Below are 12,532 nucleotides of genomic sequence, written 5' to 3' on the forward strand. Positions count from 1 at the left end.
TATTTGCCTTATGTTAAGGTTTCTTTTAAAATTTGCTGAATACTTAACAAGGTCATGAAAACCAGAGCAGCAAGCACAAGAACTAACCCCAAGTCAGGTACAGAGCAAGGCAGTGTGGTGTGAAGAGATGTGGGTTCTGGAGTCAGATACCTCTGGGACTGAACAGCTCTGCTTCTTCTCAGCATCCAAATGACTTATACTCTCCATGCCTCAGGGTTGTCATCCGTGACCCTAGTGCTCATGGGGAAAAGCATCAGGAGAAATTTTCTAGAATGGAGCATAAGGCTCCTCTGGAAAAGGGTTTGACACTTGAGGCTGGGAATCAGTAAAATCCTCACCTGCACAGCTTTTCCATTGGCATCTGCACTAGTAGAGGCTGCCATGGGAATTGTGCTGGGCACTGTCATGGTATTCATCTTTCCAAGGTATATGGAAAATACTGGTATCTTTAATTCATGGCTGGCCACCTGCACAGGAAAACAAGACAGAATGTGCTAGTCCAAAGTAAAACTGGGACAATAATTTAAACCTATTAGAAAAGCTTTTTTCCCTCTTTTAAAAAGTAATAAGGAGATTTATAATCTATGGTTCAAATAGACATTTTGAAACCAAAATTTTTTATAAAGTTTGAAAGTTAAAAAAAATTTTTTTAGCATTTATTCATTTCTGAGAGACAGAGAGACACAGAGTGCAAGTGAGGGAGGGACAGAGAGTGAGGGAGACACAGAATCTGAGGCAGGCTCCAGGCTCTGAACTGTCAGCACAGAGCCTGACACGGGGCTCAAACCCACAAACTACAAGATCATGACTTGAGCCGAAGTCAGACACTTAACTGACTGAGCCACCCAGGCACCCCAAGAGTTTTAAAGTTTTAAAATGAGAAATGTTTCTCTATATCCCAAACCTCTCGAGTGCCATGGGTCAGGACAAATTGCAGAATGCCACATGGCGTGGGTTTAAAATAGGCTTTGTTGTGGAAAGGGGAATCTTACAGAGAGAAAACACAGATTTCCCATCCCTTCATGACCCATGGAGAGGCCTGCTGGATATGCAACATGAGTCCACAATCTAGAGGAAGGACCCTCACTCTACCATGTGTCTCCTTTTGGAGGGTGATCATAAAGAAGTAGACTTGTAGTTGGAGAAATGAACAGGTTGGCTAGCACCAGGAGGTCTGAATTTGGGGTGCTATCTAGGTACAGGAGTGGTCTGAGCATATCGGCAGCCCAGCATTTGGACTTAGGAGTCCATGAGAAGTCACAGACCTTCTGCCAGAGGGAAAGAAGCCACTGGTTCCTGGGGAAGTGGAGTTTTGGTGAGAGAGAAGGCAGGTGAAGCCCCCTTCCCAAGTCCCAGCTGGCTCATTTCCCGGTAATTCAGAATGAGCTCCTAGTGACACTTGTGGGCAATTCTGGTCACTGGATCACAAAGCCCAAATGCAGTAAAATACTGGAACTGGTATTACAGCATCTAGTAATATTTTATAAAGTCTAATTTTGGCCAATGGCAAAAGTGAAACTACCTCTCTCACCTCTATCATTTTGGTGTTAACACCTTGTTCCAATTCAACTCTACCACGAGCAACAAATACAGACCCATCTGTGTAGATGTGAACCACACAGCAACCTAGAAATAAAAATGAGAAATCTGTTCCTCCTGCCATCTGTACAGGATTCTTAGACAGTGAGGCACTAACAAATACAGTTACTCAAAGACCCTGAAATAAAGCTACAATTTCATGCTATTAGGTACAGGACCAACGGTTTCATTCAAAGATGTGTGCTGCCTGTGAACAGCAAAGGTGCCATTCTATGAAAACTGAGAAGTAAAAGCCTAAATGTATACCTTATAGTTAGAATTCAGTCATGAGATATCTCACAGTCCTCTTGACATTTTCCATAGCAGCTGACTAGTTTGAATGCCTGGTGGGCATTGTTCTCCTTTCTGAGTCTCTTCTAGCATGCCATTGATTTCAACAAGGAGAGCTCTTCACCTTGCTTCACTTACTCTGTGAAACAATAACAAATTGACCCAAACTGTTAACAACCAGTAGAATTTAGACCTTATTGTCCTTTGTTGGATTACAGACTCTCTGCCTTTAGTTGTCATTTAGGGATTGACATTCAGTCCTAGTGAGTTCGTTCTCCATATTCCTCTGAGCACACTACTCTCAACTGCTTCTGGGGAGTAAAAATCATGAAGAGAAGTAAGGAATAAAATACAGCAACATGTAAAGACAAAAGTGGTCCATCATCTCATCACTCACACACACCCTGTTATTATAAGAAACATCAAATCCTGTTAATATAAGTCCACAGTCCCTTAACTGCAAGTCTGAATGCCAAAAAACCCTGAAAACCAATTTGGTGACAAATCTGCCTCAATATAATGCAATGATGAGAGTCATAGTCGTTTAAAAATTCCACTTAGTGTGAATAATCATACACTTCACTGAGGAAATGTTAACATGCTTAAATTGGGTATGTTGCCTTAGACTCCACTGAACATTTTATGTAGTATGTGTAATACAGATATGATATTTTAAGATCAGAAGGGGTGCCTGGGTGGCACAGTTAAGTGTCCGACTCTTGCTCTTGGCTCAGGTCATGATCTCACGTGAGTTCAAGCCCCCCACATGGGGCTCTATGCGAATGGTGTGGAGCCTGCTTAGGATTCTGTCTCTCCTCTCTGCCCCTCTCTGCTTGTGCGTGCTCTCTCTCTCTAATAAGTAAAACTTAAAAATTTTTTTTAAATCAGAAAATCGTAGAATTCCAAACTACATCTGGCCTCAAGGTTCCATAGAAGGGATTATGAACATGTACGTGTACATAGAAGAATCAAACAAGGCATAATATGAAGAGTGAAAGCTTTCCTGCCTACTCATCAGTCCTGCTCCTCCTCCTAAAGGTAACCACTAACATCAGTTCCTTGTAATTTCTTCTAGAATTTACTTTCATGAATATGTTATAAATATTTGGAAATAATGTTTTAAAAGGTACAACATTATAAATACAAGTATTGGATAATTTTCCATATCAACATGATGTGGTTTTTGAGTGGTGGTTGGGGTCCAGAGCCAATGGACAAGAAAGAATTCTTGAGGCATCTTTGGTGCAAAAAGGTGATTTTACCAAAGCAAGGGGACAAGACCCATGGGCAGAAAGAACTTCACTAGGGTTGTGAGGAGCGACTGATTATACACCTGGGAGTTGGGGGAGGTAAAGGCTAAAGGGAGTTTCCAAAAGGACTTTCATATGCTAAAGAAGACTCACCAGATACTGAAGGCCTAGCTATTGTCAAGCTAAGGTTGTTTTTCCTTCTAGTAAGGCATTAACATTTAGACAATAAGGAGTTCCTGGAGGAAGGTTTTACTCTGCCTATAGCAAGTATTTGTCAATGGGCTGCAGGTTATAAGGAAATTCAATTTTACCTACCATTTCCTTCTTGCCTTTGTTCCCCACATCACTATGGTGGGAAGGGTAATGTTGGGGCTCCAGGAAACTGAGATAAGGCTGTTGATAAGATTGCCTTTTTCTTGTAATTTACTAAGACATTTATAAACTGATGGAGACTCCTGTCCTTCAGGACTGTGATTTCTATCAGTTAACCATTTGTTTTTCCCTTTCCTTTGTTCTTGGGCAGCCAGGAGTGCCTGAGAAATGTCACACATATCCCACCTGAGGGGGGGCGGTGGTTTGAGGGGTATCAGCCTGCCTTAAGCTCCCTCATCAAACATACATAGGTCTATGTCATTTGTTTTATTATCTGATTAGTAGTTCATTATATATAGATGCACCATAATTTAAGAAGTCCCAAATAAGGCTTACTTTGTTGTTCGTTTTTTTTTCTTGAACTCTTGTATGAATATCTCCCTGCAATGAACATCTTTGCATATACATCTTGGCAAAAATTTTTTGCAAATATGTGAATATGTCCTATATTCCTAACAGTGACAGTCGACTCAGGGTTTCTTTTTGGGGTGATAAAAGTGTTTTAAAATTAGACTGTGGTGATGGTTGCACACTCTATGAATATACTATAAACTACTGAATTGTAGGCTTTATTAAATGGGTGAATTTTGGGGCACCTGGGTGGCTCAGTCAGTTAAGTGTCTGACGCTTGATTTCAGCTCAGGTCATCATCCCATGGTTTGTGGGATGGATCCCTGTGTTGGGCTCTGCACTGACAGTGCAGAGCCTGTTTGGGGTTCTCTCTCTCCCTCTCTATCTGCCCCTCCCTGGCCCACACACATGCTCTCCCCCTCTCTCAAAATAAATAAATAAATAAATAAACATTAAAAAAAATAAAAGGGTGAGTTTTATGGTATGTGAATTATATCTCAATGAAGCTATTAACTCTTAGCAGTGAAAGCAATAGGTCCAAGGATACATATAGTAGAATGTTTATAGTTCTTTTTGTAATTAGAATGGTACACATTCAGCCATATCCTCACCAGAACTACTCTGCTTTTTTGCTTGAGCCTTTAAGTCATGGTAGTCATTGTTTGCCTATAGGAATGCCCTTGAGTATAGGGGCCTGGAAAGGGCTTTCCTGAAAGGTAACCATAAAAGGGACCTCACTTCTGACAGGTAGTATTTTGAATCTGCACTGCTCCCATGAGATCCAGTTTTTCATGGATGGGAGGGTGGCACCCCACCAATGGGACAAAGCTGATGCAGTGTGTGCGTGGGCACACATTTCTTATCCAGGGGAGTTACTGACCTTGGTCATGAGGATATATGGTCCTACCCTTCAGCAGTCAGCTGCTCCAGGACTGAAACAATTCCCTTTGTGTTAATCTCATCAACATGGGTAATATTTACACTTCCTTTCTATTTCCCACACTATCTAACACACTTAGTAATGCTTTCACATGTTTTATCTCATTTAATCCTCCTGACAATCCTGTGAGATTTACTATAGTATTCTCATTTTGCAGATGAGGAAACTGAGATAAGAACTGGAGACCTGTCAGGGTCACACAGCCATTAAACACACAGAACCAGGGCGCAAACTCAGACCTCCCGTAGCAAACCCCCTGCTGCAGCCCATTGCCTCCATCACATCATCAGTCTCACTGCAGGTGTCAGGTAAAGGTGTGCAGAGTGGACTGGCTCTAGGTTTCATCTTTTTTGATGGAGAGCAGATAACAAGAGCAGGTAACAGAGGTGACTTGAGAGGGAATGTATTACATGGATTCCAAGGGAGGCAGAGAGGCCTTACCACAGCAGCCCTACCCCCACCCATTACAGTTCCCTTCCAACTACTTTTCCACTCAGTTTGATACTAAGTTTGTTTCAATTTACTTAATCACTGGGTGAGGAAGAATGGTAGGAACTAGTGGATGAGGGATTATTCTCATATAAAGACATTAAGATAATGTATGCCATAACTCCATTTATGTAGATGAATGTTTACTTGTGATTATACAAACACGGAGAGAGAAATGGAAGGATGTATGCCAGACTATTAACACTGGTTACCTGCAGGTGTGTGTGTATGGGGAGAGGCAATATTCCCTTATACTACCAAAACAAAGCAAAACAAAAAAAGGACAAAACTTTTTAAAATGTGCCTATGACTACATACAGCATGTGCAAAATGAACTCTAATATGTAAAGTTATACAGACATATACATATATATTAAGAAGTGTAGAAAAGGATATTAATATATCATTGAACATTTTTACAATAACAATAAGCATATTACTTATACAAGAAAAGCAATGAAGCTATTTTCATTCAGAAAAAAACACTGGCCAGGGTTCCTGGGGGGCTCAGTTGGTTGAGCACTGAGCTTCTGACTCTTGACTTTGGCTCAGGTCATGATCTCACAGTTTGTGGGATTGAGCCCCACATCATGCTCTGCGCTGAGAGCACAGAGCCTCTTTAGGATTCTCTGTCTCTCTCTCTTTTTCTCCCTCTGCCCCTCCCCGGCTCACGCTTTTTTTTCTCTCTTTCAAAATAAATAAACTTAAAAAAAAAGAAAAAAACATTGGCCACTAAAATACACATTTTAACAACTTTTCTTTGAAAGAAGGTATCTTTCTTTCTATGTAGTCTATGTGGTCAGTATATATAAAGGATGCTTGGATGCTTGGCATCCCATTGTCCAAGCATGTGTTAGATGGGGGCTCTGAGTGTTGTCACAGTTTCCTAATCTGGGGAAACATGGAGATTTAGGCACCATTCTAGAAATCTCTCATTAAAATACAGATTTTACCAGATGGGTGCAATTCATTAGTTTATAATTTCAGGTTAGTATCTCTCAAGTGTAGAAGGGAGAATGTCTTGAGCAAGTAGATCCTAGTCAGGTAAATTTTGTGAGGGGCAGATACAAAAGTACTGAGAGACAGGTGTAACTAGAGGGAAGATGACAGGCAACACTGGACATGTAAATAAATATGGGGGAAAAAAACTAAGCTAGCCATGGTCTTTCCTAAACTTAATGGTTACAATCACAATTTTGGGTGTGGTTAATTAAACTTTTCAAAGAAATCTATGTTTACAAAGTATGGATTATGTTTCCAAATCATCTAGTAGTAAATGAAATTGCTGAAGTATACACATGACCCAGTTTAGGGCAATTTAAAATACTGGAGTTGTTTCCTTTCCCAGGGTCATCTGTGGGAAAGTGGTTGCTAGAAGCAAGAGAGGTATCTTGTGGAGTCTCATCTCTTTGGCAAGGAGTCTGTGAATATTCCATGTAGCAGTGTTTATATATTTTCAACTTTCTTCCCCAATAACTAGTGCAATCCCACAAAACTCAGTTAAAAGTTGTTCTAAAATTCCACTCATTAACATTGTCTTTCAGGAATCTGTGTTTGCTTGATTTCTTGACTGATTTCGTATCTATCTATCTATCTATCTATCTATTTATTTTTAGAGAGAGAGAATGAGAGAGAGAGAGAATCCCAAGCAAGCTCTTGGGGCTCAAACTCACAAACTGTGAGATGATGACCTGAGGAAATCAAGAGCCAGACACTTAACTTGATTGTGCTTTCCAGGCACCCCTGCTTGATTTCAATGGCACAAATCTCTAGCAGGAATGTTGGTATCTTCTCTGTAATTTTCCAATGATTCCACTATGCCTTTATAGGAAAGACCGTAACATGGATCTTATTTTTCTAGAACTAGTAAAACAATTTCAAAGACATTAGAAAGGAAGACCTAATACCCACAAAAGTTGTTTCACCTTCTCATTTATGTAATAATCTATTCACCCATCCATCATCTATCCATCTGTTCATCCGTCCATCCATCCATCCATCCATCCATCCATCCATCCATCCATCCATTTATGCCTTGTGCTATGCAGAGAGATGAGTTAGCCTATAGCTTGTAATGAGGAGCCCTAAAGGGAAAGCAACAGTTTTACCATTGTGTGACTGCAACCAGGTAAAAACCAAGAGCAGGTGGTGCAAAGCAGGTATTGTAGGTTATATAAGCCTTCCAGAAGTAATACTTAAGGGTTACAAAGAGCCATGACAACAGATATTAAGTGGGACTGTGACTTAAGGTAGTCTTCAAAATTATCTGTACATTAGAATTTTGGTGGTTTTAGTATCAGTTTTCCTTGCAGATCTCTCTTGTTGTTAGTAATTGTTCATTAACCAATAGCACTGTAGCCACTATAGCAAATAGAAACAAATCTGACAAACCAGTACCAAAACCTTGGGAATTGATCAATAGTTTTCTAAAAATTAGTACCAAAAGATCTTTTATTATAAGGCCTTAACAAATTGTTTTCAGACTTAGAAGCATTTCTGAAAATTACCTGATAATAAAATGTCTTTGGATATCTAACTGAGCATTTCATAGGGATAATGGCCATTCCTTTCTTCTTCCAATAACTCTGCTTGTCAAACTCCTCTGTAGCTTTTTTTCCTGCTATAGTATGAGTTTTCATACATTTCTATCAGCATCTTATCAGATTCTTAATTTAGGGTTCAAGGAGTCTGGGAGACCCCCAGTGTTCACCAATATCCAATTCTGTTCCTTTCTCAGCATGTAGCTAACCACATTTCTTAGCTTCTCCTGCTTCTAAGTGACATTGTGTTACCAAGTTCTGACCAATGGAATGGGGGAAGGATCATATGTATCTTTCATTTGCCCTGACCTCCCCATCTGTGCAGCTGGAAGCTGAAGAAGCCAAGATGGTGGAGTCACATAAAAGGAGGTGGATCCCTGAGTCACACTTGGAGGAGACGTGCCTAGGAGAACATCCACATCAGACTTTGTCCAATCAAGAAATCAACCACGATTGTGCTAATCCGTGAAGATTTGGGGGTTGTTTGTTGTAGCTGGTAGTGCTGCTTATGTCCTATTTCTCTGGGAGAAAGGTCCATACTTCTAAACTCTCAAAGAGATCTGGGATCCCAAAAGAATAATAGGACCAGGTAGAAATGGAGGAGCCCAGAGAGGAATCAAAGAAAGAGCAAAGAGACATAAGGAGATATCGGAGAGATATCCATTTGCAAGGATCAAATGGCCTGCAATGTAGATGGCATTAGTGCAGAAGGTAGAAAGGACAGAAAAGTGTCTCTTTGATTGGAGAACTATTAAGCCACTGGTGGCCTTGGCAGAAGCAGTATGTTGAGGCATAAATGGGAAGCAAGGAAGTAGAAAAGGTAGGCAATTGGTATAAAAGTTTGTCTCAGAAAGGAAGGAGACAGAAGCAATAGCTAAAAGAGGAAGCAGGATCAAGAGAAGGTCACCTGTAAGGATAGGACAGACTTGAGTTTATGGACTGACCAGAACAAGGCAGTAGGGATGCAAGTTAAAGAATATAGAAGGGGTAATTGTGGACAGTGAGTGGAACCAAAGGTGCTGGTGTAAGGGTTGGCCCCCCAAAAGCGGGAGGATCCCTTACTCCCTGAGACTGTGCATGTGGTGGGGGTGAGGAAGGGAAATGGGCCTCGATGATGGTGATGATGGTGATGATGATGGTGATGATGGTGATGATGGTGATGATGGTGATGATGGTGATGGAGATGAAGGAGGCAGCCATCATCTGAGAAGAAGGGGAGGAGTACTGTTCGGGGGACTAGAGGAGACTGGTACAATTTGGGGCTGGGCTTTGCCTCTATCCTGATTTTCAATGTCCACTACGCGTTATCTCTTATACCTGGGTTCTACAGCTATAAATCAAGAAAATGACAACACCGCATTTAGAAATGTATCAACTATGACCCCAAAATCATGACTGGAAAGGAAACCCACCTGTGTAAATGCTGCATCCTGGCATGACACATATAGGTCCATGTTTTAATCCTCTGCCTTTGCCACTTCACTTTCACTTTGAGTTTCCATGTAAAAATGTTGCTGTCCTCCAAAGTGCACTTTCCCTGTTAAACACAGCAAGCAGATGAGGCTCTTGTTTTTAGAGATCCTTAATTTAAATATATTCTAAACAGAATGCTAGTGCATTTTACTAAACATAAATATTCCAGTTCATGGGGATAACATTGGGTTTCCCTTCTTGATTTCAAAGTCTCATTATAATTTGGCAAAGTTTTCGCAGGCAGCTATTATTATACACAAGAACTTGAGGAGTTACGGGTAATTAGAAAGTCTCCCACAGTGAAACTGCCTGGGGGCAGAGATGACGTCACACAGCACAATGAGACCTGTATTTCAGCACTGACACCCAGCCAGTTGCACACTGTTCACTTAGTTACTAAAAAGATTAAACCCCCAACCTCAATTCAGCACCCACTGAAAGAGGCATCCCTAAAACCCATAGGGACCTCAGCTATGAAGAATATACGGTTGTATGTGAGGGGAAGTTGGGGGGAAGGGAGAAGGAGTGGAGGATAAAAATTATATAAAAAAAAATAAATTTCACCCAAGTAGGAAGTAAAAACTTCAGAAATATATAATTAATCATAGGTATTAGAAAATAAAGTTTGTGTTCCAGAAGCTGGAGATGGTGCAGAAAAGTATCAGGGCAATTGCAAAGACTTGGTGATGCATTTAGTGATTCCGCTCCCCCACCCCTGCCATCAATATAAAATTTAAATCTACCTGGTATCAAAAAATATATATGGGCAGCTCTTGAATTCACACCCCTGAATGTCCAGGATTGGCATCCTGAAATTACTAGGTTCATAAGTTTTAGTTCTCTAGGTGACAGAAGTTTGGGAATTAATAATAACTCCAACTGAAGGTGCTGCTAAAGATTCTATCTTCAGGCCATCTCTCCTGACTCTTTCTGTTCTCCCTCCTGCTTCTGTCATGTGTTTGGTGGCTATAATTTTCATTACTCAATCATAGTACCAATTCCTTTTCTCCCTACTTCCTTTACTTCAGATTTTCGTCTTAAAGTACTTGTCTTCTTATTTAAAAGTACTTTAAAACTAGATTTTCAGATAGTATTCTCTTCTTTGGTGACTTAATTCACTACCATGGCTTCTCCCAAACCCACAACTCCTGCTTCAGCATCTCTCAAAGCACCAGAATTCCCTTCTAGCTGCCTGTGGACAATGCCCCTTGAATGCCCTGCCAGCCCTTTGAACTCTCATCTTCCACTTACTTCCAAACAGATCATGATGTCTCCCACACCATTAATGATACCACCTTTGCCCCAGTCAACCAATCTCTGATTTCAAGGTTTTCTTTGATCCTCCTTTGTTCTTCGCACCTAATCAGTGGTTTGTCCCTATATTCTTCTCTTCACTCCAGTGCACCAGCCATTATCTCTCACTTGGCATACTATAATGAACTTCAACTTGTTTACCATGGACACTCTCTTCCCTCTTGGCTCCAAATGCATTGTCAGATTCAGGAAAGGGATGTTTTGATCCCATCATCCTCCCATTCAAAATCTCAAATGTGTTCCATAGTCTATGGAACCATTTTTGGCCAAGGAATCAAGGTCCTTCATAAAACCTCCCCCTCCTCTCAGAGTCTGAGGTTCTGGATGGTCCATCCCTTTACTAATTTCCACGAGAAGAGTTAAGATGAGTTGATTGCACCCAAGTTCTATAGAATCAGCATTATTGATTAAAATTATATCAGTATATTAAAAACTCTCATGATGAAAAAGTACTTAATACACCTTCAATGATTTGATCAGTGGATTGGAATGCATTCTCAATGTTTCTTTCTTCTCAGTTTTTTTTTTTTCTTTTTTTGTAGGCCCAATGAGTTATTTGTGTTGTACTGCATCTTGGGAGATAAATAAAAGGCATTACCAATGTAGTGTAATTCAAGATTTCTGACTTTGGTCACCTCCACATCCCTCACTCTGAAAACCATACATGATGTTAACCATCACTCCTAGAATTCCCTAGGACAGAACAGATGTTAGACAGGACCTCCTAGTGTCTCAATGGGTACGGCTACACTTTTCAGATCATGTACCCTGGCCTGGCACAGTTTAGAAAATATCACCACCATATCATGGAGTCCCATCATCTGCATATTTAACTTACCCATAAACTTCAACCTGCATTGAAATGGGAACTCCTTCATTTCCTTTAATTCTCACAACAAACAGGTTTGTTCTGGAGGCTTAGTATTAGATTAGTCTAATCCCTCCAGGCAAGCAGGTGCTTTTTAGAATTCTCACCCACTCCCAGCCAGGAGTTTGGCAGGCATGTTAAAGGAGAATTATTTCAATACTTAACACCTCCATAGCAACTTAAACTTTGTTCCTTATTTTAGTCAAGTTGTTCTCAAACCTTAGTCTGCATAAACATTATGGAATAGGATCATATGTATGAAACCTTGTGTTCTGTACTTTATGGACAATTTAAGGTATTTTTCAATGTTTTCAAAAATTTTTATTTTTAAAAAGTAGAAAACACATTCAAATGATTTAAAAAGGAAACAAAAAAATGTATTTGATAAAGAATCTTGCTTCTATCTCTGTCCCTCCATCTAGTTTCTACCTACCACTATCAAAGGTGACTGCCATTGTTAGGTTGTGTGTTCTTCCAGAGTTTTTATATGCAAATATAATCAAATATGAATATTTCTGTGACCCTCCTTTGTACAAACATTTTTCTGCATTTTCCTTTCACTTACCAGTACAAGTTGGAGATCTTTCTATATCTACATATAGAGAATGTCTTCATTCCTTTTTTTTAAATATATACAACTACACAAAATTTCACTCTATAGATGGATGGACATGAATTATTTCTAATATTATATGCTATTACAAACAATGCTGCAATTAACAGCCTTGAAAGTATATTATTTTGAATGTGTTCAAGCTATGCTGCAGGATAAATTCCCACAATGGGGCTGCTGGGTCAAGGGGCATAAGCATTTGGAATTTTAATAAATATTGCTAAATTTCCTTCCTTAGATTGTTCCAGTCTACATTTCCATCAGCAAAGTAAGAGACTACCTGTTTTTTTCCCGTAGCTTGCAACTGGATATGTTGTCAAACTATTTTTGCCAATCTGATAGGTTAAAATGGTATTCATTTCATTGTAGCTTTTAATTTGAATTTCTTCTGTTTGTAGTAAAACCTAGCATCTCTTCATATATAAAAGGGCCATTTATATTTTCTTCCTGTGA

At 39.9% G+C, this 12,532-nt stretch overlaps 1 long non-coding RNA gene across 2 annotated transcripts in view; it reads right to left on the reverse strand.

Annotated features, from left to right (window-relative positions):
- Positions 1–1,849: 1,849 nt before the first annotated feature.
- LOC125911787 (uncharacterized) overlaps positions 1,850–12,532 on the reverse strand; it is a 49,102-nt gene continuing 38,419 nt past the window's right edge. For both annotated transcript variants that reach the window (XR_007454449.1, XR_007454448.1), the window contains 3 exons: positions 11,061–11,170; positions 9,224–9,348; positions 1,850–2,008 (listed from right to left, as the gene is read on the reverse strand). This is a non-coding gene — a long non-coding RNA (uncharacterized LOC125911787). The remainder of the gene's footprint in view (positions 2,009–9,223; positions 9,349–11,060; positions 11,171–12,532) is intronic.

The sequence above is a fragment of the Panthera uncia genome (genome assembly GCF_023721935.1).
Source record: "Panthera uncia isolate 11264 chromosome C1 unlocalized genomic scaffold, Puncia_PCG_1.0 HiC_scaffold_3, whole genome shotgun sequence".
NCBI lineage: Eukaryota > Metazoa > Chordata > Mammalia > Carnivora > Felidae > Panthera > Panthera uncia.